Consider the following 15,039-nt stretch of genomic DNA (forward strand, 5'->3'; position numbering starts at 1 on the left):
ATTTTTCATGGAGCTGTCACTTTCTTCCGCTCCCTTAACCCTCACTCTCCCTTTGAAACACCCAGTCATCACTGCCCAAAATTTGAAGGGAGCCCAGCTCTTTCCTCTGGTCTCAGAGGAAGATGTCACTAAAGGGGATAGAGAAAGCATAGACCCCCAAAAGCTGGGCTCATTAAGTAACCTGCTGTCTACTTTCTGTCTGGTCCCAGGTCACAGCTCACGTACCTCCTAAGCCCCCAAAATGCTGGGACTGCTTTGAATAGGATGTGGCAGGCAAGCAAACGCAGGACCATCCCTTGGCCTGCACAGGGAAAAGTCTTCCTGCACAGCGTTGGAGAAAGCCCCGCCTGCAGTTATAACTGCCCGGCCTAAGCTCTTGTCCCATCTTGCACATGAAAGAGGAGCAGGGGTGACGTGTCCCATGAAGGAAATGTGTTCAAAGGCTAGATGAGCTGCCAACTCTCAGAAGTGGTGCTGTGCCTGAACTTGGGGCCTGGCTGCTGGAGCAGACATCTATCTTGGTTGCTCCAGGGAAGACTTTCATGCTATTTTTTTTGGGTGGGGCATTGGGGAGGGAGAAGGAGGTGAAGACGACAGGGAGCCACATATTACCTGCCTCTGTTCCTGAATTGTACCAGCAGCCAGGGCTCTTCGCTTTCCCTCTTTTTTTTCCCCATTATTAATTTTCCTAAAGTTGAAAAGATGAGTACGTAAATTTATCCTAAACTTAAAAATCGTTATTGAAAGCTCATCCACTATGTATTCATTTTAATGCCACAAATGTCTTCATGATATACATTACCCGCCAACTGTTGTCACAGAGGGTTCTATTTTTCACATAGCTTCCTCTTACACTAAGCAGCTTTAAGGCACCATAGTGCAGCTGCTGAACAGCTGTTGCCTGGCCGTAGGGCAGGAGCCCTGTCTGAGGTTCCATGACATAGTTCCTTTATGTAGTTTGCAGGACTCTGAGTTCTGAAATAGACAGGCTGCTCAAGCAAGAAGTGAAATGGTCCTACAAGAGGCCCTCTGCTTTGTCTGGGGAGTGGAGAGAATGGTGCATCTGCTTTCCCAGGGCCGGCCCCAGCAGGCTCTCAGGTCTGCTTTCCCTTCCTTCCTCCATGCTGTTAGAAGAGTATGAAAAAAAATGGCACAGAGAGGAGCACGCCTAAGTATACATTTCCTCAACTCCATTGTTCCCACTACTCTTGGTTTAAGTCAGTGAGATTGACCACTCTTGCAGCGAAAATAACCTACCATAGTCAAAGCAATCAATTATGCACAATAGATGGTTGTTAGTTTATCAATGGGCAAGAAGCTAGAGAGGGCCCTGAAATGCTAAAGAGGGAAGCTGGCTGGGCGTTCAGGAAGAGCTCACAGTGATGACACTTTCATGCCATTACCAGGTTTCAGATAAGAACCTCAGCTCTGCAGGCCCAGAGCTAGAGTCTAACACAGGGAGTAAAAGAGTCTTTCAGTGGAAGTAAGTGGAGGAACCAACAATTAATTTACATGAGATGATTTCCCCTCCCTGGATCTAGAATGTTAATGTCTTCAGTCAAAAAATGTTAGAGGCATGTCCCTTCTGCTAGCAGAATAGATGAGAAACTAATTGTAACCAGAGAGTCCACGCTTAGAACGGACTGAGAATAAACAGCGGGTTTGCTTCTGTGCATGGCCTGATCCAGACTTGATAAAATACAGTGCATCATCTTTCTCCAGTTACTGTGATGGGAGTTAGTTTGTATTTGTTGTTTGTTTGTTTGTTTTCACTGTCCCTAGTCATTCATTCCCATTGCTACTACAGAGAGCTAATGTCATCCCTTACGTTTCCAGCTGATTATATTACAGAAGACTGTAATTCCTTTATAGGAACCTTATATCTTTTCTCAAGTACTGAGGGCCCCTAAGCAGTCATTACAAAACCTGCTTTACCATTCCACATTCCAGAAGTGCTTTTGTACTAAGTCTTGGGAATTTGGTAGTATTATCTTTCCAGTAGACTTAATAGTATATTTATAGAATTGTAACTTTAAAGATAGTTCAGAATTTTCATACCCATCAGGTTTTTTTAAAAGTACTAAATGTAGAAGAAGCAAAGATAGACATGTAAACTGGTTTTCCTTTAGTGATAGTGAAGATGGAAAAAAACAAAGGGTTTAGGGAAGAGGGAACTCACACGGCACTGACAGGAATGTAAAAATCCCACGGAGGAGGAAGCAGGAGGGAAGGAAAGGAAGCTGCAGCAGACAAAAGATGATAAAAAGCAGGTGCTGTGGGGATTAAAATATGGGAGGGAGAAGAACAAGCTGTGGAAGCTGGTGAGACCCGGCAAATTCAGTATGGGACAGCTGTCGGAAAAAGCTTGGGTGAAAAGTATGGGATCTTGGGATTCAGTCTCATATCTGTCAAAGCTGTCTGACCTAAGCAAGTTACCTCACTGTTCTGGCACTAACTTTCCTCTTTATAAAAGGACGGGGTTCAGCCAGGTGACTTTCTGAGGTCCATTGTCACTTTGCCTTTCACATTCCAAAACTTAGAAGAAAATGCTAAGCAGCTCAAGACTCGTGTCTTCTGGGGAAATGTTTGTTACATCCTAGACTAGAGGACTGCCATTATTTCTAGTTGTAATCGTTTCTTAAGATTACGTCTAGTCCATGATCCAGTCAACTCTGTTTTAAGCTTTGGATTACATGCAGTCCAATCTGTGCTGAGTTTGGTTAATTTTTACTTAAAAGGATAGAATTGATAAATGATCATTTCAATAGTTATGGTGGGGAAATAGAATAATAAGTATCACTGAATGCAACTGAGAACATTCAGCACAAATACAGTCAGAAAACCAGACAAGGATGACCACCTCTATACAGATAGTGGGGACGTGCTGCAAGTATGCCTTGTGCAGAAAGCGTCACCACTGGGGCAGCTTCATTATTTTTCAAGCCCTGGTGAGAAAGAAGCCACCTCAGGCTGGCAGTGCTATCAGCAGACCGGATCTGAGGGTGGCACTGCCAAGCACCACCAATCAGTAGAAAAGAAGCCACGTCCATATTTAATATCCAGTGCATGTAGAGAGGCTGTGCTGGCGTGAAAAATCTCTGAAGTTGTATCTCATGGAGGATGGAAAGCTTACAATACTTAGGTTGTAAAAAGCTCTGGTGAGTGATTCCCTCTTTCTTGCTTTACATCTCACCTCTTCTGACTCCATTCCCCCAGCTTTGTTTACCTAAAAAACAGCTTCCACGAGCTTCTTGGGTGAGTGCCTGTGTCTTCTTCATTTTTGTGTGCCCAGTATCTCGCAGAGCCCTGTCACACAGTAGGTGCTTAGAAAATGACAGCTGAAGAAACTATATTATTTTGTTTATGTATTTATTTTTATCTTTACCTGAGGACATTTTTCTCATTGCTTTCAGAGAGACAGGTGTGGAGAGAGAGAGAGAGAGAAACACATCAGTTGGCTGCCTCTGGACCTGCCCAAACCAAGAACAGAACCGGTAACCTGGGTATGTGCCCTGACCCAGATGGGAACCCTGGCTCTCCCACCAACCGAGCCACACTGGCAAGAGCTATTTTATTTATTTTTAACTTATTTTTATTTTTTCTTTGTAAGTTTTGTTAACACGAATTTTTAAAAACAAGCATCCCTATGAGCGTGGGGGTTGAGAGTGGAGGAAGAGGGCAGCAGGGCAGGGCAGGGCGGGCAGGGCATTGGGATAGAACTCTGCTCTATGGGTAATAAAGCTCCAGGTTCATCCTGTCGTGGATTTCACAATCCGCCAGAGAAACGTGGTCCTTAAAAATTGCGAACCCCTTCTTTAGGACGATCTTGTTCCAAGGGGTACCCGTTTGGGCTGCGATCAGCTTCTTTAAGGTCCCCATGGTGTCATCCCTGTTGCACTTCATGTGGACCTTCTTCCCCAGGTGGTCGTGGCAAACCACCTTAATCGTCCTTTCTGGAGCTCCAATCCCCTAGAACGTGCCGGCGCCACAGCCTCCTCGATGGAGGGCCAAGCCGGGGCCAGAGCTGATGCTGAGAAAGCGAGGCTGAATGCGCAGCCGAAAGCGCCGTCCCTGCCCTCCCCCCTTGCCAACGTGCACCTGGTGGCGTTCATTGCTGTCCCAGCTCCTCCCACTCCCACCCCTCTCCCTTTTCTGGTGGGCTTGGGGTCCCCAGTCGCAGCTTTCGGGTCTCTAGACTTGTAGCCCCTGTACCGCAGGTCTGATTCCCCAGGGGCTGCTAGGATAGGAGTACAAAGGTGTTTCTAAGGAACTAACCTCACAGGGTGATCTGGTCATAAACTCCTAGCTGGGAGGTCGGGGTGGATAATCTCCTCCCAGCTGATGCTATTTTAAAGACATACATCAGGTCCCTAAAAGAAGTAAAAGGGAGTGGCTGTGAGGCTTGTTCAGGGCCCTGAGAATTGAAACCGTAAAGCCAGCACATTTTAAAAATTAATTAATTAATTTATCTATCTTTATTTTTATTGTGGCTACTGGTAGACATTTTCCCCTCCTTTGCCCACCTCCACCCAGCCCCCACCCCTGCCCCTTCCCTCTGGCCTTCACCACACTGCTGTCTGTGTCTGTGAGTTATGCATGTATGTTCTTTGCCTAATCCCCTCACCCTCTTTCATCCAGTCCCCCTCCCCACCTCACACCTGACAGCTGTCAGTGTGTTCCATGTGTCCATGCCTCTGTTGTTATTTTGGTCATCAGTTTATTTTGTTCATTAGATTCCACATATAAGTTAGGTCATATGGTAGAGGGCAGGTATTTGGAGAATTTCCTTAAACAAAAAACAAAACAAGCACACAAATGAAGAGAAAAGAAAACAGAATGTCTTCTGGACCCCAAGGTGGGGAAAACAGGGAGGGCTGGACTGTAGGGCTGATTCCATGTTGGAGTCGACATGCTAAGAAAGCAGAAACCAACAGACTAGGAATGGTTTGAATGGAAAGAGGAAAACAGGAGTCAGAGAATCAGAGATCAACTCTGCCGGTGTTTACCAGTGTAGTCTGGGGGCACAGATGTCCCTTCTGAAAAGGAGAGAGAAATCACCCGCATCAGGAATATCCTCACGGTGAAAATGGATTAGTCAGAGAAGCCCAGCTTGTTCTGACCCAATATTCTTTCAGTATGAATATTTGATTTCCATGGAGACTTCCTCATAGGGAAGTTATTCAGATATGACCAGTTGCAGTGAAGGAAGCAGATGCTGAGATGGAGTTTGGAGTACAGAGGTTTATTGCGGGGTGGTGGTGGGTAGTGGCCATGTAAGAAAAAGGGGGTTGAGGAGAACAGTACTGGGCAGGCAAAGTCTTGAGACCACAGTGGAGACTCGACGCCTGTGAAAGGAAACAGGAAGGAAGCAGAATTGGGCAGGGAGAGCTTCAGACTGTACTGGGGATCTGAACAAGTCTCTAACAAGCTCTGGAACAAAGATGAGAGGAGTCCCATCCTGGGCAGACAGGGCCGACCCTAGTACTCCCAGCTCGTACAGGATTGGCTGAGAGCTACCTGGGAACACGGTGGCTTCAGCCTGGACATGCAGTATATCCTGAAGGAACTGTGGCTAGAGGCTGTCAGCCAACTGGCTCCCTTGATACAGAACCAGCTGCCACACTACTCAAAGCCTTTCCAAAGCTCTTATTTCATGCTGACCCTCCCTATAGAATGTGGCTGGAGAATTAGACGCTTGCTTTCCCAGCCTGCCTGACAATTGCAATGACCATGTGACCCACTTCTTGCCATTGGGGCTTCTGGGGAGCTAACCAGTTAAAAAGAAAAAGCCTTATAAAAGAGAGTATTCTCCCCTCCCCAACCAGGTATTTGTTTCCTGATTTTGAAAGCAGCATGCATGTCTGGTGTGGCAGGGCCTTGTTTCCAGGAGGTCATAGGCAAACATGCTGAAGGAGAGTCCCTTGAGGACAATGATAAGACTGCTTTCTCTTCTTGTTGAATAAACCATGAAAAATGTTGTTATGGTTTAATCCACTGATTTGATTTCCTTTTACGTGAAGCTAACTGATACACCGGTTGCCTGGTTCCCATAACTTTGTATATATGGCATATATATAAAAATTACCATATGGTAGATCTTAATATAAATTGGTTAAGTTGGCATTCTGTTTTGTATGTAGTCATTTCTTATTACTTGGGTTAGAATGATCCCGTCTTTGTGAAATCAATATCCACAGAGTGCCCTGAGAAGGTCTGAAAAGCTAAAGACTAAATCTGGAAAAGGGTGTCATTGTGCGGTTGCAAGTTTCACAGGGAACCTTGGAGTTTAAGAGAAAGAAAGTTCGCTCAGAAAGAAGATTCCAGTGGGCCTGCCCCAGGGTGGGCAAGTGCTGGCATCTTTGAGAGGATTTGTCTTCTTTCCAAAATCGGGTATTTTAGGGGAGGTCTCAGGGGAGGATCTCAATAGACTATTCATCAGCTTTTCTAGGTGTGTCCTTTCAGGGCAGTGGTGTACACTGATTGGTTGGTGCCATGGGTTAAGTCATTAGCCATTTCCGGTGGTCTTGGGGTTGCCTGCCTTTTTTTTTTTTTTGGCCTGGGGCTGAAATACCGTGGAGGCCTAGGTGTTCTCTTGGGGGAGAAAAACTCAGCAGAGGATCAGAACTGAATGAGCAGCCAGGTGCCAGGGGAGGAATGTCCACCCTGGGGACGAGGTCCCCCACCAGTTTTGCCCATTGCTAGACACTCACGGGCTTTCTGCCCCGGTTACCTTCTGCATCTGGCTGTAAATTGCTCAGCCAGTTTGTTCATCTATCTGTCTGAGTTTCCTCATTCCACTTGCCATGGAATTTTCCTAGCTTCTTACTCTCCTGCTTTGTATTATACTCCAGTCGGCATTCTTGAATGTCTCAACATTTAGAAAGCTGTTAGTGATTCTTGTCCTAGAGAGAAACTATTGAATATTTACACTTGCTCCTCCAGATCCCCCCACCCCAACCTGCTCTGTGCCCTGCACGGTTGACCCGTGGTGATTGCCTCATTGTCTCCCTTGCCCTGGGGCTTCTGGTTGGTTTGGCTCCTGAGAGGCAGTTTCAGGAGACTGGAGAATGTGAGGAGTGTGATTTTTTTATTTCCTCAGTTCCAGCCAGGACTGGTTACTGCAGGTTGGATTCATATCCACTGAAGGCAACACCCCCTGTCTGTGGGTCCTCCTGGGCAGTGAATCTTTGAGAGCTACACTCTCTCCTTGCACCTGCAGCTCCTGCTACAGCTGGTCTCAGGGACGCTTCATGTTTTTCTTTTTTATTTTATGATTCCAAATGTGTTTATATAAAACACTTTTCAATAACAATCTTTTATTGAAAATTTAAAAAATAAAGGAAATATAAAGAAAATGAACATAAGATGGAGAAGTTTACATAGTTTTGATATTTCATGACATATAATTAGATTTTTATTTTATTTTATTCTAAAAATTTTTTTAATTGTATTTTTTCCATTTGTCCCCCAATACCCCCTCTCCACCGACCTGCAATCATGCCACTTTTATCTGTGTCCATGAGTTCTCTTTCTTCCCTTTAAAAAAAATATTTTTAGCTAAGCAACTATACAGTAATATTTAAATAAATCCATTTGTTTTATACAAAAGAAATACCCTCCCGCAGTAGAGTCTCATAACACTTTGGCGAACACCAATTTGATGTTTTAGGATTTTAATATGTTAACAAATGTTTAAACTCAAGCAAGTTTAGATATATCTTCATATAAAATTCCTTCAACTCTGTGTCCTTTTAAAGGGCCAGTTTCCATGACTATAGTAGCTGAAAGGCTGAAAAGGTCTTCTCATTGATGAATTCTAAGGTACCTCCACTTCCTCTGTAGCCTCCATTTAGAACTGGTGACTGGAATTACTGTTTCTATTATTTACTTATTTATTTTTAGAAAGAGGGGAAGGGAGGGACAAAGAGAGGGAGAGAAACATCAATGTGTGGTTCCTCTTGCACGCCACCACTGGGGACGTGGCTGACAACCCAGGCATGTGCCCTGACTGGGAATCGAACCGGCTACTCTTTGGTTTGCAGGCTGGCGCTCAATCCACTGAGCGACACCAGCCAGGGTGAGAATTACTGTTTCTAAATGAGTCTGGTCAAGGTTCAGCTCGTCTCCAGAGTCAATCATCTTCACAACAGCCGTATATTTGTCAGTATTTCCTTAACAATGCCCTTTTTCTTATGATATTTCTCTCCAAGTTTTTTGGTTATAATTCTCACAATGATTTCAGGCTGCTGCTCTTTTCTTTCGCTTTTTAATCCCCATGATTTCATCAAGTGTGGATTTCTTTTTCTTTTTTCTTTTGGTTGAGCTGAGCTCTGGAAACAGTGTTTCCATTTCACTGATGCTATGGTCCCAATTGCCTTCAAAGCACTTGTCCCAAAGAACTTGACTTGGAAGATGTTGCTGTTGAGCTACATGTTCCTTTATTCAAATTAAATATCACTTTCTCTTCATCGTTTTCTCTGATTTATTCTGTAAACACAGGGTCTCCAGTTCTTTCCTTTCCAGACCTCTCCTCACTTGCCCTTCAATAAATTTGGCAGTTTTTTCCTCATCAAGGTCCCGCTTCTTCTTTTTCTCTAGTTCCAGTTGCTGGTGGATAGTTTCTGGGTCCCTGTCTCTATACTGAATATGCCGGCCTTTTAGTGTCTCATCCATTTGCACAAGCCTTCTCTGCCCAGCCATGTGGTAAAATCAGAGTCCCACTGAGTGGCATCCTTATGATGTGCTCTCCGTGGCGGATGTACTCATTATGAACCATGTTGTTGTGAACTCTCTTTGTGCCAAAGTGTCTCCTGAGAAGTTCTAGAAAGTCATTTAGGAATTGCTCTGAAAAATAATCCATAAACTGCTGAGGAGTCTCTGAAGCCAGCAGAAGTTGTCTCTGATGTGATTGGGACATGCAAGGACACTTAAAGTCATTCTTGTCCCCGATCTGCTTCTGGCACATCTGGCAATACCAGCGCAGCTTCTGAAGCCTCTTGGATTTCATCCTGTTGACTATGGCTATAGGGGTAAGAAAATCCCACAATGGTCGTCCCTATTGTGACCACAGCAGCAATAACTTCCTGGAGCTCAGCGGTCTGCCATCAGAAAGCAGTGGAAAGGGGCTGGCAGGGATGGGCAGGACAGCTTCATCCCACCCCCACCGCACCTCCCAACTGACCACTCCCATTTAATTTTTTCTTATGGGTTTCCCTTACCTTGTCTACACTTTTGTAACTAGTTGCTTTACGATACTCACCTGAATCACACCATTTGAGCATATGCGTCATTTCTAGATATAGCAACCTAGCCATTTATTCATCCCCTCATTTTTAAAAAAATATTTTATTTATTTTTAGGGAGAGGGGAAGTGAGGAAGAAAGGGAAAGAAACATTGTTCTGCGAGAGCAACATAGATGGGCCCAGGCTGGGGACCCAACCTGCAACCTAGGCATCTGACTGGGAATAGGCCCAGCAAGCTTTTTGGTGCAGGCGTCAATGCTCCAACCGAGACACCCAGCCAGGTCTGACATGCATTTTAAACTGACAGCACATCGCAGTCCAGAATAGCCCCATTTCAAGTGCTCAATGGCCGGTGTTTGTTGTGCTGGACTAAAGAAAAGGTAACTTCAGGGCCTACTAGTTCCCTTAAACTTTATTTGCCATCTGCTTCAGAGAGATGTTGGTTTAAAATAACTTGCAAAGAATGTAGTTTCACTATTTCTGCCAGCTGGGCAGGGACATTTCAAGAGGTAAATACACGCCCTGGCTGGTGTTGCTCAGTGGATTGAGCACTGGCCTGCGAACTGAAAGGTCGCCGGTGTGATTCCCAGTCAGGGCACATGCCTGAGTTGTGGGCCAGGTCCCTGGTATGGGGCATGTGAAAAACAACTGGTTGATGTTTTACATCACACTGATGTTTCTCTCTCTCTCTTTCTCTCTTCCCTTTCCCCGATCTCTAAAAATAAATAAATAAAATCTTCAACAACAACAAAAAAGAGGTTAATTCCCAGGAATCAGAACATGGAAACCATTTAAGCTAGTTACTCGAGCTTTGTCAGGATGACTGCCTTTGTGTGTTTTTTCCTATTGTGTGATTCCATTCATATGAAACGTCCAGGACGGGTAAATCCATAAAATGGAAAGCACGTTGCTGGTTGGCAGGGACTAGGTGAAGGAGGGAGTGGGGAATAACTGCTTACTGGGTGCATGGTTTCACTGTGGGGTGATGAAAATGTTTTGGAACTAGATAGGGGTAGAGTGGCTCTACAAACACTGTGAATGTACCACATGCCACCGCACTGTTCCCTGTGAAATGGTTACTTTTATGTTATGTGACTCTCACCTCGCTAAAGATAAATAAATATACAGATTGCAAGAAAAAACTGTGAAGGCATGTGTCAACCAAAAAAAAGCAAAAGATGTTTACACTTACAGAAACAGGAAGGGTGGGGGAGCGATCTGATGTCATGCACCATTACCACATTGGTCAAGCTGTCCAAACCTAGCTAAGCCACACTTTGGCACCCTGTGGGCCTACCTGCCAACTGGAAAGGTCACTGCGACTATTCTGAACATCTAACACAAAGGCTAGAATTCCAGAATTACCTGGTATTTCCCCTCTCTTGGAAATTTCATCATTAGTTGGGGTCATAAATTTAAGAGCCATATTTATGAACACAATTTTTGGATACTCACCCTGATAAATACCAAGCATATTACCAGGGACAATGGACTTTGCTCAAAAGCCCAGGACATGTGGCTGTTGAAACTACAACTCTCTCAATGACTCTAATATTCAAGGGACTAAAGGATGCAGACTCAGAGATTTTACATACAGAAACATTAAAAGCATAACTGAATTTGACTCATTTTTATTATTATTATTATTATTTTTCATCCTCACCTAGGGGCATGTTTCCATTAATTTTTAGAGAGAGAGGAAGGGAAGGAAGGAAGGAGAGCCAGGGGTGAGGGTGGGGAAAGGGAGAGAGAAACACAGATGTGGGAGAGAAACATATATCTATTGCCTCCAATGTACCCGAACGGGGGGATGAATCGCAACCAAGGAATCAAACTGGCAACACTTCCGAGCAGGCTGCATTTTTAGAACGTAGCTCATTTCCGATTCTGCGGAGCAGCTGCCTGGGCTGCCGCTCCAGTCAGAAGTCTGAGGTTGCTGGGATTCAAGGAGTCCAGGTCTGGGAGTTCCCGGACCTTTGGGATTAACCTCGACTTCTACTTCAATGGCTATGTCCCCCAAAACGTCCCTCGGCCGGCCAGTCTGAGCTTCGACCTCAGTCACTATCCCTACGTTTTCTTTTCTTTCTTCCTTCCAGCTTGAGGACTTGTGCTCCTGCTTGGGCATCTCCTCTTTCAGCTCCCTCTACTGGATCCCCGCTCCCCGCATAGGTTGTCCTGACCTCAGGGGAGCTGGGTTGGTGATCCAGCACCTCCTGGACTGTGCCTTCTGACCCCTGTCTGAGTTCTTGCTCCGGTGCTTTTTAGAGCCAGGGTCATGCTTTTCCTTTATCATCTTTCTTCTGGGAGTTGAAGAGGAGGCTGGCTGCTCCACCAGTACCTCCCCATTAGTCTTTTGTCTTCCTTCCTTCTTCTTTTTTTACTTTTTGTCTTTGTGTGTGTGTGGTGGTTTTGCCATCTTCAGAGTCCTCAGGTGAATTCAGTGAGGGGGTTTGAGCCCCACAGCCCTTACCCTTGAGCTCTTTGGTCACAGTATCTGTTTTTCTGAGTCCTTAGGAGCCCAATAGTCAGACACGTGATCCACACGGATAGTTCTTCCTTTGATCTTGATCCCATTAAAATTGTCAACGGCCAGAATTGTGCTCCTCTGGTCTTCATAGCAGAGGAAACAGAATCCTTTGGATTTCCCAGTCTTCTTGTCCCGCACCAGATTAATGTTAACAATCTCCCCATATTGTGAGAACACACAGATGATGTCCCCTTCAGTCAGCTCATAAGGAAGTCCTCCCAGGAAGATCCAGGTGCTGTCCTTGTACTGGGAGTGCCAGGACACCTCATCCGCCACCCCGAGCTGGACCTCACGCTCATTCAGCTCCTTGATCAGCTTGACTTTAGTTAAAGGGTTCATGTCTGCGGACTGGGATTTCTTCAAAAAATCCTTCTCTTTCAGGGCCGCGTGAGCCACAAGCTGGTTGCTCCCGCACCCGCCAGCCTTCTATGGGTGGGCGTGCGACTGCAGCCGAATAAACAGGAGCAGTGGAGAGCCTGCCCACGGTAAACGTCCCTCCTCCGGGTCGGAGGCGGCTACCCTGACGCTATCCCAAGGCCGCCGCGCTGCTTGCTGGGAAGTTGAGTTTGGGCTCAGTTTGCCCGGGGCCAGACAACCAGCGCTGGAACTACCTTTCCCATGAGACACTGCGGCACGGACGGGGAAGGTGGGTAAGGGGCCGTGGGAAGTAATTGTCGCTCTTGCACTTCAAAGGAGCGCTGGGTCGCCCCCAAGCGTGCAGGGAAATGTCATTTTTCAGCGAGGCAGGCCTGGTAGGAGGTGGACTCATTCTTGTCAGGTATTCATTCTTTCGTGTAGGCATTTGACAGTATTTATTGATCACCTACTGTGTGCACGTTACTGTGCACTACGATGCCAGAATAAATACTCGACAAGCTCTGGGTTCAAATATTAAGAAAATAGACCTTTTCCTCTTTAGAGGCTCCTAGTCCAGTGAGGAACAAGGACCCGCACAAGTTCTCGTCCGTGGGGCGCAGGCGCAATGTGACGCCCGCCCTGCACACCAGCCTCACCGTGGCGCTGGGGCCAGTTGGCTGAGGACTGCTGTGGACTGGCTGCGGACAAGGAGGCCTGGCTCTAGAGATCCAAAAAAACAACCTGCATTCCTTCGTTTGGGTTCTCTTAGTATCCTCCTAGTTCCATTCTTGTGTTCATACTAGCTACTTTCTTGCCTAACTTTACATCACTTTCCCCCCACCTCTTGACCATTTATGTTTGTGTTCCCCTCCCTATACCTTACTCATTTTTACCACCTTGCTTTACTCGCTAGTGGATATTGAATATTCTGGTTCCCCCTTCCCTTATGCCATAACTACTTTATCTATATACACATGTTCATTGCTTAAATAGGTAGGACCATGCTATAGTTACGTGAACAGTAGATTAGGGTGATGACTAACTGTATAAATGTGTGGATATGGACAAGGAATGGTAGCAGCAGTAGCTAAACCTTTATAACATTATTCTCAATGCTTTACATGTACTTGTTGATTTATTCCTTAGTAGTAACTACCTTATGAGGTGGTTTCATCACTTCATAGAGAAAAAAATTCTCTATGGCCCAGAGGTTAAGTCACTTTCTCAACTTAACTGAAAACAAATAATTTCCTAAGTGTCTTTGTGTACAATTAAACTGCCTTTATAATAACTTTCTATAACATGACTATAGAACAAAAGTTTCACCTAATGCTTAATATTGTAGTTAAGTGTTAGGTATCAAACTGATTTTCTAAAATAAACCAAAACTACACAAAATGATGTAGATGTCATTCCTACCTTGCTCAGCAGGAAACTAAATGTCTTATGGGAACAAGAGCCACTTCCTATATCACCAAGTCCTATCTGCTTACCCAACTCTTGTACACTGACTCAAGTGTCAACTGTGGGTAACACAGAGCTCCTAATATTACTATGTGAATGGAAACTTTTGGTGTGGCAAGATGACTGGTTAAGTGTCATAAGCTTAGTCATATACATGTTTGCATCAGACTAAGTGACCAAATAGACGTTAAAAGATGGAATAAATGTCATAAATTGGAACATATCTTCTTCTTGTTTCCTTTTTTTTGTATGGCTTAACTCCATTTAATAGATCTCTGGGCTGTTTCAATGAAAAAAACAAAACAAAACAGTTAAGGCCTGCCTCTTGTCATACATGATTAATGCATGCATACACTTAATTTTTCTATTTAACAGTTAAATCTGAATTCACTTAACAGAATACCTATCTGATTCAGCACAGGGCAACTGATAAACTAGAATTTATGTGGAAATCTTACATTGATGTATTACAACAGCCAGTTTCCTCTTCTGCTGGCTAAACCAAGAAAGCATTTCAGTACTGGCCCAATGCCAGATAACTGAATCTCAACTAATCAGTCATAGGTAGTTATCAACTTTTATAGGTGATGCATAGACGCTAACTGCCCAGAGTCTCCATTATAAGAGGTACTAGGATTTGGAACCCCAGGTCTCCTTCCAAAGCCAGTTACTAGTTCTGCATGCAGATGTGATGGGATGGTTATGGAAATGACTCCCTCATCCCCTGACTCATCTTACTGCTTATTGCTTTTATTCTACGTCCTTATAAAAGGGTGGTTAACTCCTTGCACTTTGTTTTTCCAATGAACTAACCCAGTTGTTTCACTCAATGACCTTGTCTTCCTTCCTAGCTTGCTCTTCCAACTCTTTCCAATTCTGTCCTATGAAGATTGTTCTGTGTCTTTTATATGGACTTTCAGCCTGTTGACCGTTTTACTGTATCTCAATATCCAGTGGTTGTCTTTATTTCCTTGTTAGTGTGTCTTTTTTCTCAAATAACAATCTTATAGCTCTATTTCTTATGCCTTTCTTTTTTATGCTCTAAGGATATTACTTATAATTTGGGGGGATTCACAAACCCCTGAGCCCCCTATGATTACAAATGCCTGCTCCAGAGACTGTGCTCTTGAGGTAGAGGGATTACCCAGGTAAAGAACCCATATTTTCTCCCAGCTTGCTGAGGAAATCTTTCCATTTTCCATGTGGTCTCATATCGTGTAGATCCTGAAATCTGGCTACCTAAATTATGCCAAAAAGAAACTAAAGAACAAAATGAGCCTAGTTTTTACTTTGTTCCCAGTTCACCTCAGTGCCAATCACAACCTTGGGGTGTATGGTCCCTGGGGTACGGTGGTCTGGAGGTAAAGAAAGTTAGCAGCAGTAGCTGGGGTGAGCCCTGGTGGAACTCTCAGACTCTGCCAGCAGGTTAAGACATGGGGGTAAGCCCC

General features: G+C 44.7%; 3 pseudogenes; all 3 read right to left on the minus strand.

Moving 5' to 3' along the window:
* Positions 1-3,726: 3,726 nt before the first annotated feature.
* LOC112320366 (ubiquitin-like protein 5 pseudogene) lies at positions 3,727-7,520 on the minus strand (annotated as a pseudogene).
* Positions 7,521-7,698: 178 nt separating this feature from the next.
* Positions 7,699-9,290, minus strand: LOC112320359 (DNA/RNA-binding protein KIN17 pseudogene; annotated as a pseudogene).
* A 1,535-nt stretch (positions 9,291-10,825) lies between these two features.
* LOC112319781 (RNA-binding motif protein, X-linked 2 pseudogene) lies at positions 10,826-12,265 on the minus strand (annotated as a pseudogene).
* Between the last annotated feature and the right edge of the window lie 2,774 nt (positions 12,266-15,039).

Source organism: Desmodus rotundus, chromosome 4, assembly GCF_022682495.2.
Source record: "Desmodus rotundus isolate HL8 chromosome 4, HLdesRot8A.1, whole genome shotgun sequence".
In the NCBI taxonomy this organism is placed as follows: Eukaryota; Metazoa; Chordata; class Mammalia; order Chiroptera; family Phyllostomidae; genus Desmodus; species Desmodus rotundus.